This window comes from Cnephaeus nilssonii (assembly GCF_951640355.1).
Source record: "Cnephaeus nilssonii genome assembly, chromosome: 4".
Lineage (NCBI taxonomy): Eukaryota > Metazoa > Chordata > Mammalia > Chiroptera > Vespertilionidae > Cnephaeus > Cnephaeus nilssonii.
In genome coordinates, this window is record NC_137075.1 from 47,968,933 (window position 1) to 47,994,563 (window position 25,631).

The window sequence follows — 25,631 nt, forward strand, 5'->3', positions numbered from 1 at the left end:
AGAGCAGGCTCAGTGAGAGAGGGGACTGGGGTCCTGGGGGAGAGGGAGCAGTGAGATGGGACTTTCAGAACAACGGCACTTACTGTGATGTTTTGGAAGTAAGACAGGTCCATGCCCACGCAGCGCATGAGGGTGCTTGAAGGAGAGGGGTAAGGCCACTGGGTGTTTAAAGACCATGGATGATGTTTACATCTCTGAGGATATTGGTTACAAGGGTGGTAACAAGGTCGGAAAGTCCCCGAGGAAGGCAGGGAATAGTTCTGAATGTCCATTCACAGCAGTGATGGGAAAGGGGAGAAGGTGGAAGAATTGATTCAGGAGGATGTGAGTGGAGCTGGTGAAGTAAACTAAGGAATATGTGGATCCTTCTTTCTGGATCCTAGACTTGGAGTGAGTAGGAGGAGCAGTGATTTCCCTTGGAGGCCCTGGAGAAGGAGAGCGTTTCAATTGAGACGAAGCGGAAGGGGAGAGGAGGTGAAGGATGAGAAGCAGCAGAGGGACTCAAAGAATCTCTTCTGGTTTGAGCATGGTGGAAGGGATGAGAAGGCTTGATTCAGCCCCGGGTGGGGGACGAGTAGAGTTGGACAGGGCTGAAAGGGAATGTGCATAGTTATTTGAAGCTACGAGAATAAAATGATTGGCCCTGACAGTGCTGGGGAGGGAGAGAAACGTGGGGAGTATCGAGAGGGGGTTGTTTCTTTGCCCTTGGATGAGTGAATGTAGTTGATCCCATTCCAAGGTTTTGATATGGATATGACAGATTCTACTTCTACTGGTAACAAAAGGGCTACTTTTATTTTTATTTTTGTGTGGGGAGGTGTACTACCCATAGAGGCAAGGGAGATGGGCCATTTGCTATTCACTCCCAAGTTTTGATAGCTCAGAAATAAAATTACAATCAAAGATGAATAGTTACATTTTAGGACGTCAGAGTAATTGGGAAGAATATTGGTTTGAGACTCGGGCACCAAAGAGGTTATTACAGATAGTTGGATTGCTAATACTGCTGTGAAATTACCTTTGATTCCTGGCATATTAGAGAATAGATATAAAATATTCCTGTGAGCTTGGGAAAATTTTCTGGGGCAATAGCTGCTGGCAAGTCGTCTGTAGGTAATTACAACACAAATTCTCACACATCTGCTTAGTGGATGGCCTATCAGTGATGCTTAACGATGATGATTTGTTTCTGGTTGGATGTGTTAAATTGTCAGCTATCAAAAATTTTATGCGTGAGACTGCTGGGAATGATGAGATTGCAAGAGCTTTTTCAACGTACACCCTCCACAGGGATGTTTCAACGTCCTGTGCATCATCCAGCATCTGTTTTTGTGAAGGAGAAAGAATCTGGACCATCAATTTGAATACCAATTAAATGGCTTAAAATGTTCCTGGTAAATGCGTTGATCCTACATAATCTGGCCCCAACCAAAAAGCCGTTGGCTAACAGTGCCTGGCACAGAGTTAGTTCTCCATAACTATTAGCTGGCAATATTGGTGCAGCCCACTGATACCAATGTTCATTGAACACTTTGTGTCAGGCACTGTTATAAGCATATTGCACGTACTCATTATCGGAAGGTTCTTTGCCATAAAATAAAAATAATATGGAAGACCTGGTATTACATATGAAGGTATTACATATAAAGATTAAGAGAAAAAATTAATTATTAAGTGCTGAGTGAAATGATATTAATTTGCCTGAGGAAACATGTACATCTAGGAGTTTGGTAAACCCCCAGAAAAGGAGAGGACTTACAGAATTTAGAGAAATCCAAAGGTTATGAAGGTGACTTACATTACGGGAGGGAAATTTCAGGTTCTAAGAAAACCCTGTACTTAGGGGGGCCTCAGCTTCCTGTGCCCCTGGAAGTTCCTGGGGATCAATCTCAAAAGTATCCTGATTAACACTTTGGTCCTTGAAAGAAGAACAGATAGATGATCATCTGAGAAGAGAAATTATTCAAAGTCTGTCCCTTATAACCCCAAACTTGAATACCATCACCTTAAACACACCACATGAATTTTTCTTTCTGAGCCAGTCAAGAGAATGAATACCTATAATAGAAACATAATTATAAAGTATAATGAGAGCTCCAGTGTTTTAACCATGTATTATGACAGGTGCCTTAGATAGTATATCTTATTTAATACCCACAACAAATAGCCAAAAGAGTTATTTCCCCCCACCCCCCACATTTTACTATGAACACACTGAAGCTCAGAAAGTTACGCAACTTATTCAAAGTCACACATAAGCTAAATGGTATGGTGTTGATTATATATGATCTATTATTTAAAAAATAGGACCAGCTTCTTTAGAAAACAACTTTCACTTCAAACTATTTATTAATAATGAGATTACTCTATATCCACATTTGGAATTATGTTGTCCCTCACTGACATTTTATAAGAAGCCTGGTACTTCACACCACGATGTGGTCCCACAAAGGACTGAATCAGTGCTTCAGTTTCATTATTAATAAAATTAAAATTATATCGATTACCCTTCCCCTTCCCCACTCCCCTAACAAAAGTCTTTGGCTACTGAGGGGATTTAAATTTGCTGACAGAGGTGACTGACTGACTGACTGCTGTTCCAGCATGCCTTGTGGGTATGTGAAAACAGGCAAATGACCTCTTTTGACCTTGGACCCCTAAGGGAGGGGTTGTGAGAATTCTCCTTGTAGAGGAGTTGGATGGGGTTGAATTCTCTACAAGGAGAATTCCCAGAACCGTGTGGAAATTCATGAGATCTCACATGAATGGAGTTGAATTCTCTACAAGGAGAATTCCCAGAACCGTGTGGAAATTCATGAGATCTCACATGAATGGAGTTGAATTCTCTACAAGGAGAATTCCCAGAACCGTGTGGAAATTCATGAGATCTCACATGAATGGAGTTGAATTCTCTACAAGGAGAATTCCCAAAACCGTGTGGAAATTCATGAGATCTCACACAGAACTTACATGCGACCCAACCCTTACCTGTAAGTTATAAAATAAGTAAGCCAGACTTGATGGTGAAGGTAACCTGTTAATGTTGAAAGTGTTGGATAAAAATCCTTATTCTCCATGTGCTTCAGATAAACATTTTATCACCTCAGAACTCAGCAACACAAGGCCGTGGCTGATGCTGTGAAGGTTGTTGACTATCAGAACCTCATGACCGATAAACATCAAACAATAAACCCGTCCAAAGATTAATTCACACACAGGCAAAGCATATCCTTGTCCAGCCTAGGCAGTAGCTTCTAGTTCTAAAAACACTAATGTGGGGAGGCAAGATGGAACACTCTCCTACGGCCTTCCAGCAACCACTCTTCAATGAAGGTAAGTGTCTGCATTAGTTACCTATTGCTGCATAACAAGTCACCCAGATATTTAGCAGTTTAAGAAACACACAGTTATTACCTCACAGTGTCTGCAGGTCTGGGATTCTGGAGGGCTTCGCTGTGTCCCTGGCTCAGGGGCTCTCAAGGCTCAATGGGAAGAGGAGCACTTCCAGGCTCACTCACACGGGTGGTGGCAGGATGCAGCTCCTTATATGTGCCCTGACCGGGGATCGAACCCTCAACCTTGATATATTGGAACAATGCTCTAACTAGCTGAGCTACCCGGCCAGGGCAAGGATGCAGCTCCTTAAGGGTTGTTGGACTGAGGGCCTCGGTCCCCCACCGGCTGCTGACTGGAGGCCTCCCTCAGCTCTGTGCTGTGTGGGCCTCTCCACCGGGCAGCTCAGCGTGCAGCTTGTTGCCCTCACAGTGAACAAGCAAGAGAGCAAGAAGGTGGGTGCAGGAGGAAGCCAGTCTTCTTTTATCTTAAGTTTTATTTTATTTTATTATGAACAGTATTAGAGATGTCTCCCATTCTCTCCCTTCTTGCCCTGCTCCAGGCCTGCCCCATACCAGGCCTTTGGAAGCAGTCTTCTGGTATCCTGATCACAGAAATGACACCCCATCACCCGCACATAGTCTATTAGTTAGAAGAAAGTCACTAGGTCACACTCAAAAAAAGCCTTTGGCCCTAGCTATTTGGCTCAGTGGATAGAGCATCGGCCTGCAGACGGAAGGGTCCCAGGTTCAATTCCAGTCAAGGGCACATGCCCGGGTTGTGAGCTCAATCCCCAGTAGGGGGTGTGCAGGAGGCAGCCGATCAATGATTCCCTCCCATCATTGATGTTTCTATCTCTTTCTCCCCTCTCCCTTCCTCTCTGAAATTAATAAAATATATATATATATTTAAAAAGCCTTTGGCTACTTGAGGGGATTTAAATTAGCTGATGGGGGGATTACCTAAGGGCCTGAATGCCAGGAGTTGGGGCACCCTGGGAGCCAGCTCAGAAGCTGTCTGCTCCAGTGTCACTGGACTTGGTGCAACAGAAGCATCCAGGCCAGGCCTTAGGCTGAGCCCTCCCCACGCTCACTCCATAAGCACCAGCTCAGCACACCCATCCCCGAGGAGGTGGGTTTTTGTTTCCATGGGGTTGCTTCCACTTTGTAATAGTCCCTGATAGTCTCTGCTTCATCCTCTTGGAGTAATTCTACAGAAAACACACACAGAGACACACACACATACACACAGATAAACACACAGATACACATACACAACAACAACAACAACTTTTCTCATTATTTTGAATGCAGACTGAGTAACATACCAAAAGAATGAACCTCACAAAAGTGGTAAAAAAAAGAAAACACCCTTTAAATATCTGACAAGAAACCTGAATGCCTTGGAAATAATTGTATGACCTTAGGCACATTACTTAACCTTTTGCACTCGGATGTCGAGTGTGACTCAACACGGTTAGCATCGGTAGCAGCTTGAGAAAAAAGCAAGCGAGTGCAAAGGGTTAATCTTTCCTCACCTACCAAAATAAAAAAGAGAAAAAGGAAAATAGGATTCTAATACAACTCCTTCAAAGGCCCCCATCCAACTCCTCTACAAGGAAAATTCCCAGAACCGTGTGGAAATTTATGAGATCTCACACAGAACTTACATGCGACCCAACCCTTAACTGTAAGTTAAAAAATGAGTAAGCCAGGCTTGATGGTGAAGGGCTTTTTAGGGCACTCACCAACCCCTGCTATTTGAGACATTGGGAAGCAATTTATCCCAGATTCTGGCCTTTGTTCAGTCACGTGACGTGCAGGTTCAGACAGGGACAATGTGCTGGGACCCTCAGTCTCGGTGGCCAGGGTTGTTTATTGCAGTGTCCATATCCAAGCATTATTTCTGATGTTAGTTCTAAGGAGATATAAAAGCTGCACCAGAACTTGTTAATTGCTTGAAAGAGTTGGGAATTATGTAAGAAAAGAGATCTCAAAGAGTTTGCCTTCTTGGAGTCTCTCTGCTAAACAAACATGAGGCATAATGGAAGAAGATAGTGGAAATAGCAAAGACTGGGGAGTTAGGTGGAGCTGAGTTCAAATTTAGGCATCATCTTTTATTAACATGTGACCTGAGGCCAGTGATGGTGAACCTATGACACGCATGTCAGCACTGACACGCGTAGCCATTTCTGATGACACGCGGCCGCTGAGGCGGCCGCATGCCGAGGATGAAACATTTGCTGCTCCTGAGGATGAAACATTTGCGAAATAATGTTTTTTCCTCAAAGTGACACACTACCCGAGTTATGCTCAGTTTTTTGGTGAAGTTTGACACACCAAGCTCAAAAGGTTGCCCATCACTGCCTGAGGCACATCACTTTCTCTCCTGGGCCTCAGTTTTATCATCTCTAAAATGGGGATAATAATACCTAACTTGAAGGATTGTTACAATTTGTTTAATAAGGCAAAACATATAAAATGCCTAGTCTGTTCATGCTATTAAAAAAAGAGCAACTCTGAATGTTACCTATTGAGGTCCTGCTATGTCTTCTAATGGTACCCAACAAAGACACATAACCCTGTTCTCCAGATGCTGATAGGCCAAAAGAGGAATAAATACTCCCACCATGAGGCGTGTGGGCTTGTTCTGGAGAAGTATGGATTGTTATGTAGTTTTCCTTTCATTTATAGGAATAGTTGGGTGCGTGGATGTGGGAGGGACCCCATGGGAGGGCCCTACCCCTGGACGCTCTGATTCCAAATCTGGTGTGAGGTGTGGTTCCAGCTCCTCAGGTCATTCACATGCACAGCGAGGGTGACAATCATTGCATAAAGGGCAGAAACTCGGAATCAATTACCCTTTGGGTGTTCCAAGGTAGTTCCGGTTAAGCATAAAAGAGTTGAATTATTCCGCTTCAAGAAAAATAAATGGCAATCTTTTTCAATTTACAATGGTTTTCTGTGATGCAATGTAATGCCCCTCTGATTACCTATAATCTTTCAGGAGAAATCTATACACAGCTGGCTCTCGTTGGAGATGGTTTGAGGAAAGTAAGGAGAAGGGATTTGTTCAGCATTTGGGGTGCATTGAAGGTTTTTAGGCAGGTGAATGATGTGATCACATTTATATTTTCTGGTACTCTGGAGATGGTATAAAGGATAAATTGGAGTAAAGACTGAAAACAGGGGACCAGTTAGGATGCTATTATAAGGCTCTAGGTGTAGAACAACAGATAAATTGAAATTTAAGAATATGGATCTTAAGGTTCAACTGCCAAACATATTCAGTTTGTCTAAGTGTGATTGTGCTTATGTGTGTGTCTATGTATCTCTTAGTGCATGTTTGTGTTTCTGTATGTGTGAGTGTGTGTGTGTGTGTGTGTGTGTGTGTGTGTGTGTGTACACCTGGAGGGCCACTGCTTCTCAGGGAAGTGCTTCCTCAGCAGCAATGCAGAGCATTCCCCGGGTGGGACTGCCCAGGTACTGGTGTCTGTGAATAGGGTTGCACTCAGGTTGGAAAATTCTTCCCCAAAGGGCCCTCCTCCTTCTTGAGAGTGTTGGCACCTTGATTTCTTTTTCTACTCAGCACTGAATAGTAATCTTCCCGGCCACTTAAAACCTTTTCATTTTGAAACTAGAGGCCTGGTACATGAAATTCATGCATGCGGGGGGGGGGGGGGGTTCCCTCAGCCTAGCCTGCACCCTCTCCAATCCAGGACCCCTCGGACATCCCTCTCACAATCCTGGACCGCTGGCTCCTAATCGCTCCCCTGCCTGCCTGCCTGGTTGCCCCTAACTTCCCACCACTGCTGGCCTGATCACCCCTAACTGGCCCCCTGCTGGCCTGATCACCCTTAACTGGCCCCCTGCCGGCCTGGTCACCCCTTACTGCCCCCCCTTGCTGGCCTGGTCATCCCTAATTGCCCCCCCGCCCTGCTGGCCTGGTTGCTCCCAACTCCCCCCCTGCTGGCCTGGTCACTCCTCATGGCCCCCCCACTGGCCTGGTCACCCCACACAGCCTGCTGTTCAGTTGTTTAGTCATCCCTCACTAACCCCCCTGCCGGCCTGGTGGTAGGCAGCCATCTTGTGAGGGTATGATGGTCAGTTTGCATATTACCTCTTTATTATCTATACTAATAAAAGGGTAATATGCTAATTAGACCCAGTCAACCAGATATCTTCCAGACGTCCGACTTCCTTCCGGACAAAGTCACGGTGGCAGGGGCCGAGGCAGAGGCGGTTAGGGGAGATCAGGCTGGCAGGGGCCGGCGGGGGAACAAGCAGGGGTGAGATCAGGCCGGTGGGGGAGCAAGCAGTTAGGGGTGAGATCAGGTCAGCACGGGGGAGCTAGCAGTTAGGGGGCGATCAGGCCGGCAGGGGAGGGCAGTTGGGGGCAATCAGGCTGGCAGGGGAGTGGTTAGGGGGCAATCAGGCCAGCAGGGGAGCAGTTAGGGTGATCAGGCAGGCAGGCAGAGGTGGTTAGGGGCGATCAGGCAGGCAGGCAGGCGAGCGGTTAAAAGCCAGCAGTCCTGGATTGTAAGAGGGATCCCAGATTGGAGAGGGTGCAGGCCAGGCTGAGGGGCATCCCCCCCATCCCCCGTGCATGAATGTCGTGCACCAGGCCTCTAGTATAAGATAATTTAAAACCTGGAGAAAGACTGCAACACAGAGAACAGAAAGTTGCACAAAGAACTCCTGTATTTGCTTTATTCAGTTGTTAGTATTTTGCCACATTCGCTTTCTCTGTCCCCCATCTACCTACCCATATAAAATGATTAGATTTTTGGAAATCATTGGACAGTAAGCTGCAGACACGATGTCCCTTTTACCTCTAACTATTTCAGCACAAATTTCCCAAGAACAAGGATGTTCTTTTATATAACCGCAGTACAATAATCAAATTCATAAAATGTAGCATTGCAATAATGTTATAATCTAATACACACCCCATATTCAAATTTCAGCAATTGTCCCAGTCATGTCTTTTACGGCTATTGTTTTCTCTGGTCCAGGATTCAACACAGGATCACACCTTGAATTCAGTTGTTATGTCTCCTTAGTTCTTTAATGTGGGACAGCCCCTCAGCCTTTCATTGTCTTTTATGACATTGACATTTTTTAGGATCACAGGCCAATTATTTTGTAGGACGCCCCTCAGTTTGGATTTGTCTTACGTGTCTTCATAATTAGACTCAGTTCTGTGTTGTGGCGGGAATGTAACAGAAGTGCATCACGGCGGGAAGCACTCGATGACAGATTGTTGGTGAGATTAATATTGATGACTTGGTTAAGGTGGCGTCTCTCAGGTTTTTAAACGGTTACTATTTTTCCCCGTTGTCAATGAATGGGCAATTTTAGGGAGATAGTTTCTGTCATTTTCTGAGCATTTCCTAAGCACTAGGCTGTAGTAGGTACTTTACATACTATAGCTCATGTAGTCTTCCTAACAAACAATGAAGAAGTTTACTTTTGTTCTCCCCACTTCCCTTTCCTTTCTCATCTTATGGATGAGAAAACCGAGGCCAGTCTAAGGTCATACAACATGACTGTGACACCAGGTCCATCCTGTTCACTCTACAGTGTTTCCCAGGAACAGTCGAGCATCTAGAACTCTCGGTACCCAGATAGGGCACATTGCCCATCTCAGGTAAACCCGTGTCAATAGCAGGAAGGAACTCAAGGACGACGCCATGAGGGACTGACTTCACGTTTCCTAGCGCAAGAGGGGGACAGGGTGAAGGTGCACAAAGTGCTTGCTCTGCTACCCAGATAAGAATGGTCGGGGTGGTTAACAGGCTCAGATCTGTCCGTAAGTACTGGTCATGTATACGGCTCGGTGGCTTACAAGCTGAAGCTGACTCTTCATGCTCTGTCACGGGGGTGGGTGCATGCCCTGCTCATTCTCCACGATTAGGGGAGCTCAGCAAGTCACTACTCAACTGACAATGCTGAGGGTGGGACTTGCTGGTCAGGCCATGGTACTTTTTCTTTTTAAAGAGTGGATCCATGACAGCAGATTTTAGAGCAAAGAAAGTTATCAGGGATAAAGAAGGGCATGATCCATCAATGTAAGAATTGCTAAACTGGACTTCATTCAAATAAAAAATTTCTGCTCTGTGAATGACACTGTCAAGAGAATGAAAAGAGAAGCCATAGACAGGTAGAAAATGTTTGCAAAAGACATATCTGATAAAGGACTATTATTCAAAATGTACAAAGAACTCTAAAGACTCAGCAATAAGAAAATGAACAATCTAATTAAAAAGGGGGCAAAGACCTGAACAGATACCTCACTGAAGAAGATATGCAGATGACAAATAAGCATAAGGAAAGATGCTCCGCATCATATGCTACTAGGAAAATGAAAATTAAAACAAATGATGAGATGCTGCTGCAGACTTATCAGAATGACTGAACCCCAGAGCACGGCCAACACCAAATGCTGGCGAGGATGTGGAGCAACAGGAACTCTCATTCATTGCTGCTACAAATGCAAATTGGTACGGTCACTTTGGAAGACAATTTGGCAGTTTCTTAGAAATTAAACACACTTTTACCATACGATTTAGCAATCTGCTTCTTGGTATTTAACCAAAGGCACTAAAAACTTATTCCCACACAAAAACCTGCACACAGATGTTTATAGCAGTTTTATTCATAATTGCTAAAGACTTGGAAGCAACCAAGATGTCCTCCAGTAGGTGAATGGATAAATGAACCGTGGTACTTTCAGACAATGGAATACTATTCAGTGCTAGAAAGAAATGAGCTATCAAGCTATGAAAAAAACATGAAGGAAACTTAAATGCATATTACTAAAAGAAAAGCCAATCTGAAAAGTCTACATACTGTATGATTCCAACTATATGATATTCTGAAAAAGGCAAAACTTGTGGAGACAATAAAATCATCCGTGGCTGCCAGGGGCTGAGAGGAGGGAGGGATGGATGGGTCGAGCAGAGGATATTTAGGGCAGTGAGACTACTCTGGATGATACTGTAATAGTAGATACATGTCGTACATTTTTTCTAATCCATAGAATGTATAACACTAAGTGTGAATCCTAATGTAAACTGTGGACTTTGGTGGTAATGCTATGCCAATGTAGGCTCATCAATTGGCACAAATGTACCACCCTGTATGGGGGAATATTGATAGTGGGGGAGTCTGTATGTGTGGGGGCAGGTAAGGGGCATATGGGAACTCTCTGTACCTTTCACTCAATTTTGTTGTGAATTTAAAACTGCTCTAAAAATAACGTCTATTAAAAAAAGAGTGAACTCTGATAAAGTGACCACAACTAATTATCATAAAGTGTCTCACCAATTACTTAATGAAGATGTATATACTTTAATTTTTTGAAGTCTGAAGGAAGGAGAGATATGGGAAGGAAAAGGAATAGAGGATGTTGAGGAAGCAAAATTACAAAGATAGATACCGGGTGGGGTAAAAGTAGGTTTACAGTTGTTCGTATGGAAAATAATACAATAATTAATAAATAATAATACAAGAATAAACTCTTTTGTATACTCACAACTATAGACCTACTTTTGCCCACCCTTATATAGAGAGTGTGTAGATCTGGAATGTTTGTGTGTGTTTTGTGAATTAGGAAAAAGGCACAACAGGAAAAAAAGTATCCTTCCTATGGCCTTTCTGATAACATTTTTCATTTTCATTTTTAATTAAATTTATTGGGGTGACATTGGTTAATAGGATCATATAGGTTTCAAGTTTACATTTCTATGATACATGACCTGTATATTGCACTGTGTGCCCACCACCCAAAGTCAAATCTTCTTCTCTTACCATATATTTGACTCCCTTTACCCTTTACTACCCCATCACCCCCTTCCCTCTGACATTTTCACCTGTAGGCATAAAAGGGAATGAATCTCTTTGATTCTTTCCCAAGGGCAGTGTGGGCTGACTAGGGATGTACTGCCTCTGAGAGAAAAAGGTTCTTGCTGATCCCTTAAATTGCCTGCCATGGCCCAAGCCGGCTCTGAGGTCTGCTCCTTGTAATTGTTTTCAATTTCTGGGCATGACTATCTGACTCCACCTGCAACCAACTTTAAGAGGCAGCCAGGGATCAGGCCAGCTCCACAGAGTGACTGCCGGGAAGGGCTGGGAGAGCCCAGACCCTCAGCCATCCCCATCATAGCCTCATGAAAATGACAGGTGAGGATGTTCAAAACTGCCTGCCTTTCAAAGACACAAGGTTTAGTTGTAAAAAAGGGATGAAAGGAAGCGGGAAATCTCTAATTATCAAAGGTGATGTAATAAGAGGGCTGGGAACCAGTGAGGCTCAGGGAGGAAAGAAAGGCTGACACATAGGTGCTCGGGACATTTTTGTGTTGTCTCCTCTGAGGCTCCTGATGACAGGAGAGAAGCGATTGGATTGCCTAGGGAGACGGCCGACCCATCACTTTCAGCAGAGTCACTTAATAGTGGAATCAGCCAGGGAATTGGACTAGATACCCTTAGAAAAGTCCCTCTTAATGGGAATCGCTCAGAGAAGATGAAAGAGGAGGGAAAGAAAGCTGAAGCGAGAGAAAAGTAGGGAAGGGAGGAAGAGAAAAAGGAAAAAAAGAGAAAAAAATGAGAACCTGCTGACAAGCTAGAAGACATGTTGCTTTCACAGTCTCCTTACCGTTCTTGACCCAGGTGTTTTAAACTAAAGAGCAGAATCGGGCAGTGCATCCACTTAAGAGATCACTAGGCTTTGGTAAACAGCTCTCTGTGAGTAAATAAGTGGTTAAATTTAAAAAACAAGTCACAGGAATCATGGAGAATGTTGCCGATAAGTTTGGGTTCGTGTCTTACTAAGATGTTCATTGATCACAATGTTTGTCAGGCTGGGGCAGTTTTCAGCGATGAGGTCAAGTATGCCGGCCAGGTGCCCTCCTGACACTAGCCAGCTCGCCTGTGTTTGCTTATACACGTCCCACTTCCCCACCCGTCTGAATTTGTTCGGGCTGCCATAACAAAATGCCATAGACCGGGTGGCTTTTAAACAACAGAAATGTATTTCTCCCAGTTCTGGAGGCTGGGAGTCCAGGATCAAGGCACCAGAGGCTTTTGGTGCCTGGGAGGCCTGGCTCCTGGGGCAGCGCTGCTGGTCTTTTGCTATAACCTCACAGGGCCGCGGGTGTGTGTGTGTGTGTGTGTGGGGGGGGGGGGGGGCGGCGGGGCAGGAGAGCCTCTGGAGTCCCATATAAGGGCAAGGCCCTCATGACCTAATCGTCCTCCAAAGATCTTGCCTCCAAATACCAGCACAAGGGGGATTAGGTTTCAGCATATGAATTTTGGGGACACAAACATTCAGTCTGTGACAACACCCATTGTCCCCCAAGTGTGCCTTGATTCTCTCAGGGTCTGAGAACGGCGAAAGAGCGATTGAAATGGTGAATTATTAGGCAAGTATGAGGAATGTATTATTGTTCTAATCTTATTTTATAGCATCAACGGCAGGATTATATAAAATTATTTGTTCTGCACAGGCACAAAGCAACATTCAGGGGCATGAGAGATTCACCCAGAGCCACATGAGAGGTGGAACCAGGAGGTGATCTCGAGGTAACCACCATTGGTCTTGTCTTCCATTCTTAGCTGTGCTCCAAAGGCCCAGCTCAGCTCTTTATGTTATGGCTGCTTCTCAGCATTGGCTGTACACTGGCGTCCTTGGAGGAAGGTGTACAAAAATACCAGGGGTTGCCCAAATTAGTTTGGCTCAGTGGATAGAGCAGTGGTCGGCAAACACATTAGTCAACAGAGCCAAATATCAACAGTACAACGATTGAAATTTCTTTGAGAGCCAATTTTTTTAAACTTAAACTTCTTCTAACGCCACTTCTTCAAAATAGACTTGCCCAGGCCATGGTATTTTGTGAAGAGCCACACTCAAGGGGCCAAAGAGCCGCATGTGGCTCACGAGCTGCAGTTTACCGACCATGGGGATAGAGAATCGGCCTGCGGACTGAAGTGTCCCGGGTTCAGTGCTGGTCAAGGGCATGTACCTGGGTTGGGGCTTGATCCCTATAGGGGGTGTACAGGAGGCAGCTGATCAATGTTTCTCTCTCATTGATGTTTCTAACTCTCTATCCCTCTCCCTTCCTCTCTGTGAAACCAATTATATATACTAGGGGCCCAGTGCATGAATTCGTGTACCTTGAAAGGAACTGTGGGGCCGTGAGTCTGCAGTGGGCACGGGGGTGGGGGGATGGGGGTGTCTCAGCCCATCCTCCGCGCCCCTGCCCGGCCCCTCCCACTGTGGCCCATGGTCCCCTGTCTGCTGGCAGCCCGGCTCCCACCGCTGCTGCTCCCATGCGCTGACAGTGCCAGCCGCGCTCACACCCGCTGATGGCGCGAAGTGATTGGGGCTGGTGCCAGCAGTGGGTGCGAGTGAGGCCAGAGCCATCAGCAGGTGCGAGCAGCAGCTGCTGCCCCCATCGCCCCTCAGGAGCAGGGGGAGGTGGAGAAGCCCTCAGGGGCGATTGGGGCCGGCAGCTGCAGCTTGCACCCACTGACAGTGCTGAGTGATCAGGACTGGTGCCGGGCACCTGCAGCAGATGCGAGCCGTGGCTCTGGAGCTGGCTAGGGGTGCAAGCGGGGCAGTCGCTGGCAGAGGGTGCAAGAGGCTACTACTGGCCCCAATCACCCTCAGGAGCAGGGGGAGGTGGAGAAGCCCTGAGGTGTGATCGGGGCTGGCAGCCACCACTGGCACCCGCTGACAGCGCTGAGCGATCCGGGTTGGTGCTGGTCGCGGGAAGCAGGGGTGAGCGGCAGCTCTGGTGCCAGCAGCGGGTGTGAACAGCTCCGGTGCCGGCAGGAGGTGCAAGCACCTGGTGGGACCACGGTGTTTAGGAGCAAAAGAATTTTCAGTAACCACCAGAGGCTCGCCCCGATTATAGCAACCAGCACCCCATGTTGGTCTGGTGCCCCCGCTCACCTGCTCTACCATCCCGCTGTGGCTGATGCCCATCATGTTTTGTGCTCTGTTGCCTGCTGCTGACACCTGCCATGTTCCACGTTCACCCCATGGTGGTCAATGTCATAGTGACCCGTTGTTCGGTTGTTCTGCTGTTTGGTCTATTTGCATTTAGGATTTTATATATATAGATAAAAGCCAGGGTTGGACCTGACCCCAGACCAATTTGACCAGAACTCCAGGGTGGGAGCCCAGCATCAGTTTCAATTAAAATATCCTCAGGTGGCTCTAAGGAACGGAGGTGGAGAGCCTCTGATGTAGGCTGTCCTGAATGTTTGGACTTTGGTTCTATCAAAGGCAATCAAATATCTTTTGAGGGAGTTCTGAGGCTGCTTTCACGGGGCAGGGCTCCCCTCCCTCTGCCATGGTAACTGGCCCTTGCCAGCAACGCCTGCTCCCTACACTCTGTTCATCTGCAGGGCTCAGCAGTTGGATATAGAGCCAGGTAGTACTAAATGGCAGATCCCTGGTGACAGGAAACCCAAGAGAGAAGTGGAACCAATAGGGGCTTCATGTGGCCAGGAACTGTCCCTGTTGCTTGGACAGAGGACCCTGGTGAGAAGATAGGGCTGTTGGGGGAGGTGGAGCTACAGAGTGAAGCTGGCAAGGTGGAGGGTGTGGGAGAACAGTGTTAAGTGTGTGCACAGAAATATCCTGCTGAGTAGAGGTGAAGAGGTGATGTGGGGCTTGGACCTCAGGCGTGAGTGGCCTGAGGGTGAAGGCACAGTGGCCAAAATTATGCCACACCAGAGTCAGCCGTGTAGGACTCAAGGCCAGTTTATCAGGTCAGAGTTGGAACCTAACTCTGGGGCAAAGGAGTCACAGCACCGGAGGAGATGCAAGCAGAGACAAACTCACAGGCTTGGAGAAGCAGGCTCCCTCCCACCAGTGCAGGCTGCAAAGGGAAGTGCCTCCCTGTTTGCCCTACTAGCCTGCTCCCAGCCATATCATCTGTGGGGCTTTGTGCAGAATGAAAATGTGGGGGCCCTTGTTAAAAAGGCAGGAAGAAGTGATGTTAAAAGTACTAAAATATAAATCTTTTTCCTTTCTCCCATGGTCTCGCTCACATCTTGTCATGGTGATTTTTATTTGCTATGTAATGTCTCTCTAAGCAAAGACAAATTGTAATTTTAGATTATTAGCATGAATTTTACTGTTCAACTTTATATTGTGTCATGCCAATTTTAAAAGCAAATATAAGACCATTGAACGTGTGTGCAGAATCACCGAAATTACACAATTCACATTTCATGCAAAATGTATTTTGTTCTGACCAGGAGAGTGGAAACACGGCACAAAATGAATCACCTGTTGTAATTTCACTTCTTGATGTGTGCACGTTCAGCCAATACTCTCCACCTCTGCCTTACTGAGGAAAGGAAGGGAACTATGGTTTGAGCTAGCGTTTCCTTTCCTTTTATGTCATCGTCTTCAATAGAATTGGTTGAAAATACCTGGCAAGAACTCAAGTAGCAAGTAAGAAAGGATGTGATAGAGTTCCTTGAGTGTTCTTAGAAAACCATTGCTTTCTTTCTGTGTTCCAAGCAGGTTCTGGTTTGAACGGAGAGCGTGGCCTCTGGGGCTGTCAGAGCCCCGCAGATTCACTTGCAGATGTAACATGAACCTTGTTGTCACTTTGAGTCTTTTGGAGGCACATGGGTCCACTGGAATTCCAGGCTCAAGGGCCAATGAGACCCCTCTATGCTAATAGGGCAGCAAGGAACTACGGGGCAATTTGCATATGAAGCATATTGCCTCTGCTCACCAGCATGCTCCAATGTTCACTGGGCTCTACTTACAAAACACAGTTTCAAAGGTAAAATTAGGAATTTCTGGGCAGGAACAGCAGAACGTTGCATGGAGCAGGCAGGGCTGTGTGTGACTGCCCAGGTTGAACTGGCAGGAAGCTGGCCCTGCCTAAAAGGACAAGTTCTGCTGGCAGAAGCCTTCACAAGAGTCAGGAACTGGGGTTGTGGTTTGTAACCAAAATTGATTCCTCCTGGTTTTTATTTAAATTTAGATTTTTAAATTCGAGGAGCTCATTTTTATTTAGAAATGTTATCACTTCTGTAATTAACCTCACATTACAAGCTAAATCAGCTCCTGCCTAGATTAATTTGAGCAGGGGAATACAGAGCTGGGTGAGAAGCAGGATTAGCAGCTGGGGAAGTCAGAAATCCCTGAAAAGCTGTCAATCAGGCTTGTTGTTGGAGCCCAGGGAGAAGCTAACTGCCTAGTTATCAGATCTGGGATGCCATTGTGAGAATGGGTCATCCCGGAGGCCGGGAGACCCAGCTGGGAGGGACAGGTGAGAAGGAAAGGGGACAAAACAGACCCTGGGGATTTTCCGCAGAGGCAGCTGGTGGCTGTCCTGGCTGGGGAGCCACAGGAAGGTCATAGCAGGCATCCCGGCCGGCCACATCACAGAGCCCGAGCTCAGTATTGGCAGTAGGTTTAAAGCATGGGACACTGGTTTCTGGGGAGCAAGCATAGAAGGTCAAGCAAGGCTGATTCCATCTCCTTGAAACTAGAGGAGTTGAAGGCAAGCATTCAGGAGCTCTGAGGACAGTTTGGACACTGGGAGAAAAGGCAGATGTTTGTTGCAAGAAGCAAGGCAAGAAGGACTCCCAGCATTGGATTTGGGATCCAAGGTCTGGGCAAGGAGCACCCACTAGGCTCAAAAAGTGAGTCCCAGGGGTCTAATGGCTCCTGGATTTCTCTGACCCCAGGATTGCCCCAGTGCCTGAGGAAGAGCAGAGAGGCCCCGGCTGGGGGTTTGGAAAGATGCAGGAGTGGGGAGCCAGGGGAGTTGTTACTTTATGTGCACCATTTCTGCGGGAATGCATTGGTTGGCTCCCTGATTTCTATTTTGTATATTGGAATAAAACAACACATTGGTTCCTTCCCTAAAGGGAATATGGTTGTAAATGATTCTGAAACATACATCCACATTAGACTATTAAACAATTCTCAGGGCTCAGAATTCACTTAATTCTGTGCTGCTCCTTTTTCTGTAGGAGTCTTAGTGCTTCAAGCTTTGTGCACATGAAACACAAACACACAGACAAAAATTCACCAGGAAAATTATTTAAAACTCGTGGCCCAGTGGACGGATTCATGCACATTGAAAGGAAATTAGAAGAAATATTTTAATATCGCTATTCGCCCTTTCTCTATAATAGAAATGTCAGAGATGAAAGAAAATTAGTAAAATCATCGGACTTACGGCCAGTCATTTAGCCTTTTATATATATAGATAGATGGGGGTCCTGGAGTGCAAGAGGGCACTCTGCAAAGTTGCTGTTGTACAGGGTGTGGAATGCAAACACAAGCGTGCAGTAAACCAGATTCAGGGCTGACAGTGCCCCAGCAGCAACATAACCCACAGCTGAAGGTGAAATCACAAGGCCCCACGAGGAATTAGGCTTTCTCCTCTCTGGTTCTGGGTGGGTCACCTGAGAACCGCCACTGCCAAGTCACGGCAGCTCAGCAGCTCCTGCATTGAGTGTCTGCCCCCTGGTGGTCAGTGCACATCATATGTACTGGCCAGTCGGCCAGTCAGCTGGTAGGACCGTCACTTAGCCTTTTATATATATACTAGAAGCCCGGTGCACGAAATTCGTGCACGGCGGGGGGTTGTCCCTCAGCCCAGCCTGCACCCTCTCCAATCTGGGACCCCTCAAGGGATGTCCGACTGCCCGTTTAGGCCCGATCCTGCTGGGATCGGGCCTAAACGGGCAGTCGGACATCCCTCTCACAATCCAGGACTGCTGGCTCCCACCTGCTTGCCTGCCTGCCTTCCTGATTGCCCCTAACCGCTTCTGCCTGCCAGCCTGATCACCCCCTAACCACTCCCCTGCCAGCCTGGTTGATGCTTAACTGCTCCCCTGCCAGCCTGTTTGCCCCCAACTTCCCTCCTCTGCCAGCCTGGTCACCCCTAACTGCCCTCTCCTGCAGGGTTGATCACCTCCAACTGCCCTCCCTTGCAAGCCTGGTCCCTCTCAACTGCCCTCCCTTGCAGGCCGGGTGCCTCCCAACTGCCCTCTCCTGCTGGCCATCTTGTAGTGGCCATCTTGTGTCCACATGGGGGCAGGATCTTTGACCACATGGGGGCAGCTATAGTGTGTGTTGCAGTGATGATCAATCTGTATATTACTCTTTTATTAGATAGGATAGAGGCCTGGTGCACAGGTGGGGGCCAGCTGGTTTGCCCTGAAGGGTGTCACAGATAAGGGGGGGGGTTCCCTTGGGGCATGGGGCGGCCTGAGCGAGGGGCCTGTGGTGGTTTGCAGGCTGGCCACACCCCCTGGCAATCCAAGGGGAGGCCCTGGCATCTGGAATTTATTTTCCTTCTACAATTGAAACTTTGTAGCCTGGAGCGGAGCCAAGCCTGCTGCTCCTTCCGGGGTGGCAGCCATTTCTGTGGCAGTTAATTCACCTTCTACAATTGAAACTTTGTTGCCTTAAGCAGGTGGGCCCGGCCAGGGTGTGCGGAAAGCTTTGCTTCCCCTGTTGCCGCCGGCAACCCTGGCCTGCTCTCTCAAGCTCCATTCTGCCGCCATTTGTTTGAATTTGTTTACCTTCTATAATTGAAACTTTGTAGCTTGAGTGGAGGCTTAGGCCTGCAACGGCTATGGAAAGCTTGGCTTGCTCTGTTACCTGGGAAACCTTGCTCTCTGTGGCTGTAGCCATCTTGGATTGGGGTTAATTTGCATACTCGCCCTGATTGGCTGGTAGGCGTGGCTTGGCTGGTGGGCGTGGGTTATGTAGCGGAGTGATGGTTAATTTGCATATTACCATTTTATTAGAGAGGATAGATTGACAAACTGCAAATCTATCAATCAATCAATCAATCAATGGATTGGAATCAGCAAAAATGAAATCTTTTTTTTTTTTTTTTGTAAGAGAACATTTATTCAGTAAACCACAGAAGTAGAAGAAGTAATTCCCAGAAGAAATGGGCTTAGGAAACAAGTTACTAGTACAGAGGTAAAGGAAGGACCCTTGGAGCTTGGGAGTGAGGAAGCTAATGGTAACATGCCTGGGGCAGGGGAGGGGAGGGGAGGGGAGGGGAGGGCAGAAGGAAGAGGAGAAGGAAGGGAAAGGAAAGACACAGCGTGCTCCTGGGAGGGAGAGCGCACTGGGTCCCCCATCCTAAGGGTTTTAAGGGTGGAGAGTTTAGGGGAGGTCCCAGGGGAAGATCTTAATGGAATAAATATTAAGCAGCTTTCCAGGTGTGTCCTTTCAGGGTCGTGGTCTCCACTGATTGCTTGGCTGGCACCAGGGAGGAGGGTGTTATTCAGTGCAGCTGGTCCTCAGGCTTGTTTTGTTGCTTGTTTGGACCTGGAGCTGAAATACCGTCAGACTCCCTCCCTCTGAGCTCCAGCACTGGGGCAGCAGCTTGAAAGGATCCAGGGACATACATACAGGGAGGAACTAAATTATCTGGCATCAGGGCAAGACCTGGGGCCAGGTTTCTCCCAGACAAAAGCGCTGGCAGAGGTCACTGTTCCTTGGCTGAGAGCTCCCTCGCCACAGAGCCGACATGCAGGAGCCATATCTGAGTCTCCATCAACCTGGCCCACACTCGCAAACATTAAATATTGCATTAATTTCCAAACTATAGCCCGTGGCCAATGCTTGATGTACTCAATCAAATGGCACACGTCTTAGCTGGCTGGGCACAGGTAATGTGACCTGTCACACCTCCAGCAGCTCCAACAGGGGCCAAGGGCTTGATTCCCCATCGCTCGAGGCTGTGGTCACTTCAGGATTCATCAGAGTTCTGGAATGCTCCAAGGTGCAGATAGTTGTATTTATTCTGAGCCAGGAGTCCAAAGGTACCTAGTCACAGGGCACATAGCTGATGTGTGTGGGTTTGTTGGACTGCATCGTTAGGGAGTTTACATTTGCAAAAATGATCCCTCATTTCCCGACTTTACTAGTGATGTAGTGCATCTTAATTAATTATTAACATATTACCCCTTGGCTTCCAAATCATGACTCCTGCATCTGTTTTTTGCCTCTTCTTTTCCATCAATCCATGAGGTTTTGCACATCTTTGGGAAACCCAAGGAGCAACCCTACTCTGGTATGGGAAAAGGCAAGGACAGGTGGTTTGAATTCTTTGGCATTTCCCTGAAGTGGTCTGTAGGTCTGATCTAGTGACTTCGTTTCGCATGTATAATTAATTGGGAGCATGCCCACAGCTCCTACTAAGCTGCTTTATTTGCATTGTGTAATTAGCAGATGCAGGCCTGGTTGTCAGCCAATCACAATTTCTGAGGACAGACAACACAAGGTCATGAATGAAGAGTGTGTCCTGACAAGCCTTGAAGGGAAGTGAAAATAACCAGGTTTTGATTCGCACCGATGGTCACTGCAGACTCAGAAAGATGTCATTTTTAGATATTTCCTGTGTTTTCCTTTAGAGTCACAATACGTCAGGCTCAGCTAAATGAAGAACTAAATTAAAACTGTCATTTCAGCTCATAAATAACAGATGTCTAATGCATTTAATTATTTATAGTCTTGAATCTTTCAAAAATGAAAATGACTATACACATTTTTAATGGAGTTCTTGGTAATTTGCCGCCTGACTGATAAGATTTGCCGATAATCTCGGCTTGCAAACATGAAAAATAAAACTGAGACTGACTCATTTATTTCCCGAGACTGCTTCTCTGCTCCCGTGTGGCTTTAACAAAATTTAAATTAAAGTGAAATCTAATCACAACAAAATGATGTTCATATACTCATATTAATAATTGAGTTTTCTGAGATCTTGCGGTAGGTACCTGGGCGCCAGAGATTTTTGCATTGTCTGAAAAATCAATGCTTTATTATTCTCCAAACTCGCTCCTTGCCAGGAGGTTGTGATTGTACCGAGCAGGATTTAACAGAGGAAACGTAAACACATGGCCATGAGCATGCCTCCTGGATCATATTTACACATTTGGCAAGGACGTTAATGTTGGTTTGCAAACTGGCCCCAGGACACGGAGGGCAGGGAGAGACCAAAGAAAGAGGCAGAGCATTCTAGATTGGTAGGTAGCAGGTTTAATCAGCAAGGGAACTTTCATAGGAGGCTTACCTTGGGTGCTGAAAGATGAGTACATCTCTGCACCCATCTGACAGAATCTTAAAAGTTTACATAGAGGCCTTAACTGGGTTCAGCCACATAAGCCGTCCAGATGGTCTCAACAACACATTGCTCTCTGAAGGCTGCATCCCTGAAAACGTCTCCCACTGCGGGAACAGCAGGCAGGATGTACATTCCAAGGCCAAGGGTGGGAGGGAAAAGCCCCTGATGACCAGGGTCCAGCTGGTGGGTCAAGCATTGGTCGTGTCCTCTTGATGACCTCCTCCAACTCTTAAGGATGATTAACAAAACCAACATTGTGACTCCAGCAACACCAGAAGTGCCCTTCTTCTCTAGAGTATTTATCTCTCTTTCATTTGGGTGAAAAATCTTTCAGGTGTTCATTAAGACTCCAAAATGATTTAGATTCACACTGAGCTATAACTGGCCTATGCCAGATCCGGAGAGTAATTTTTATTAAGAGGAGAGAGGAAATAGGATGCTTCGATTGTTGGAGTAATTACTTTCTTGGTGGGCAAAGGTAAACATTTACTTTTGGCTGGTGGTCTAATGAAAAGCGAATTAATTTGGGGGTTATAAAAGCCCAAGTCTGAGTCTTGGTTATAACAATTATAAGCTAGTGTCCTAGAGTAAGCTACTTAGAATCTCTAGGGCTCAGTTTCTTCATTTCTAAATTCGACATAATAATACTTGCTTCCCAGGGATGTTGTACAGAGTAAATGAGGCAACATATGTAAAACACCTGTTCTTAGGAGGTATACTAGAAATATTGGGGATGTTTGTATCTGGCTGGGAGAAAAGCAAAGAACTGCTCATCAGTGAACATAATTATATTAGTTGTTCCCTATGGTTCTTTTCAGCTAAGAGTACCCGCATCCACTGCTCCCTGGTCTTGTTGCTTTACTTCTTGAGAAATCTTCAGTTCTTAATGCTTCCCTTTGGGGCTCCCCTAGGTCATTTCACTGGCCATTACTGCTCAAGCGTGTGCTTTGGAGCGAGGCTGTCAGTCTCCCCTGCACAGAAAGATGCTTTCCCCAGCTTGTCCACAGTCATGTGTAATCCCCGGTGTCACTGGTCCATCTCAGAATCCATGGCATGTCCCAGAGGCCCTGGGGTGCCAAAGCATGCGTCTCACTCCTGAACGTGGTAGGGGCCACATGGAGCTCCCAGGAGAATAAGGGGACTGTGGTAAATGGGAGAGGTCATGCCTGTGTAAAATGGGGCAACTTGTTCTCAGCTCCGGACGGTTGTTGCTAAGCACAAATGAGGGCCCGGTGTTGCAGGTCTTTAAAATTTTCGAGAGAAAACAGATACCAAAGTATTTACGTGAAAATTTCCAAGTTTTAATGGTGACAAGCTATTCACATTATACAAAACAAAACAAAGCCTGTGAGGATCAATGTGGAGCCATCTAAACAAAGCAGGCCTGTGGCTTTCCTGTTCTGACCTGTGGACTTAACTGTGTTTCATTGGCCAGACTTCTGGGTGCCATTTATCTCTCAGGATCTTCAATCTCCTGGAAACAGCTACAATTTCTCCTTTAGTAGCTATAAAGATTTCTTTCTTTCTCCTCATGGGGTTCATGACATTTTGATATAGCCATCTGGCTGCTATAATGATATTCATATCTATTTTATGACCATTAAAAAAGTGCTATTGAACTTAAAAAAATCAAGTGATGCCTTTAACCCTCACTCCATCTCTGACTTTTAAGCCCCCATCATTCTCCATTCCTGAATCTCACTCCATCCCTGAGACTTTCCTGATGCAAGGAGTTTAGAGATGAGATAAGAATGTCTACAGTGTATAAATCTTGTATTTTAATGGTTTAAATTACAGGCCTTGTGACATGGCCCAATATTAAAACAAAATATCCTGGTTAAGATCTTGAAGAAATTCGTGTTCTTAGCCCTACTTCCTCCTGACAAAGGCTGTTCCTCAAAGACTAGAATATGGGTTTGCAATCCCTTTTCTCAGAATTATTTGAATTTTGAAAATGTAACATATATACTGTGGAACACCTCCAGTACAGTCTGGGACAGCATATAATGATCAAATACACCAGTACTTCTATAGCAATATATGAATATTTATGCTAAGTGGGATAAATAGAGACCATAAATAGCCACATTCCAGGTCAGGGCAGGTTTTGATGCCAAATGAATTACAGAAAAGATTCTGGTTTGGATGTCAGAAACTATGGATAAGGGACTATAAACGTATATATGAATCATAGTCCTGTTGCTATTTAGTGGCATCTTCTTAGCATGGCTTTAATGGAAAATCTCACTTTGATCTTCTTTATACTAATCCATGCCTTCTTATTTTATTACATCATAATAGTTACATATGGCTATTTTAATTTTCTGTGTTTTCTAAATTCCTGCAATGAATATATATTTTATAATTTAAAGTAATGTACTAAAATTTCACTTGAAATTTTATAAAGTTGTGGCAGTAGGATGTATACACCTGGTGTGTGTGTGTGGATTGACCTGCTGAAAACTTAACTTTGGTTTTGCTTTTCACTGCTTTAGCATGAAGTTCTGTCTGCTCATACCTCATTGGGAAGAGGTGGAAGGAATTCCCTTCTTGTCCATCAACCTCCTCTTCCTCTCTCCATCCCTTGACCCTCACAGGAGTAAACAGGCCTCTGTGTTTCTATAATCTTATTTAGGTAACAGCAGGACTCTGGTTTTAGGGGATAAAAAGACACCTGGGAGAGGAGGAGCAGTTGCAAGCTTGATAAGGATAGATGGGTGAGTGGTCACACAGTGGCATAATGCCTCTATGGCAGCAGGACCTCAGAGAATGACCTCCTGGGGCTCTGACCTGGTTGGTAGCTAATGGAGGTGGTGTTTAGAGCCCAGATTGCTTATCATGGAAGGGAGTGGAGTTGGGCTGTGCTTTAGCAAAGCTTCATGGACAACCAAAGAATGAAGTAGGTTAGAAGCACCACCGTGAGGCAGAGAAAGCCAAGGGCAGGGACCGACACCAACACCAACACTGACACTGACACCAGGTTCCTCCTCAGATAGGAGGTCAGGGGTCTTTCTTTCTAGACTGTAAATTCTGAGGGACCTTGAACCATCCAAGGGAGAATGGGAAGCTTCTAGAAGGTAATGCTGGACTTGGACCAATCTTGAGAAAAGCAAATGTGATATTGCTTGCATCTGAAGACTGAGGCACCATCTATAATTACTATAACTGAAAATAAAAGATATAGAAAACAATTATATCCAAGTTTTAAGAATTCGAGTGACTCTTATATTAGTTTGTAGTATTATCTGACCTATGTAATAATGTGATCCAAAAGGGCAAAAAAATGAATTGATCGAAGTTCTGATAAGGTGGGAGATATTAGACATTTAAAGAAGGGTTGGAGGGGAGATGACAAAAAGGGGTAAAGCCACAGAAACAGAGGATTGGAGGGAACCACTGTACAGGTTTACCAGGGGGTCAACCTGCTTCTAGATAAAATCAGAGTTAATCAGTTGTTTTCAGTCTAGGATCCTTTGAATATTGTATTGATACTCTATGAGCAACTTTCAAAATCTCTAGAAGTCAGATGCATTTCCCTCTGAAATGGCTGTATGAGCTAGCAAGAACACCCATTTTTGCTTTTTTTTTTTTTTAAGGTGAGACTATTTATTTTAAAATATGTTTTTATTAATTTTAGAAAGAGAAGAAGGGAGAGGGTAGGGAGATAGAAACATCAATAAGAAACCTCCATTGGCTACCTCCTGCATGCCCCCTACTGGGGATCAAGCCCACAACTAGGGCACGTGCCCTGGCTGAGAATTGAACTGGTGACCTCTTGCTTCATAGGTGGACACTCAACCACTGAGCCAAACCAGTCGGGCCTTGTCTCTTTGCTTTTGCATGAGATTCTATTATGTGAGCATGGGAAAGTGTTTATCCAACACTGAGCAGAAGCTGTGTATAGTTTTGAGGTGTATCAATGATTAATAGAAAATGGGGGCAGGACAAGTAATGACCCAACAAATATTTGTTTGGTGGTCAAAAATACTGCCAATACCTAGTATTGGAGAGGGAGGACTTTATAAAGAAGTCCTCAGAGAATGGCTGGGAAGCCCAGTGGACATGATTTTGTCTCCCACACTCTGAAACTGAGTAGCCAGTCATTGCCTGTGCCTCGCTGCCCAGCTTGAATGGCATCTGCTTCTGTGGGCTGTGCACCTGG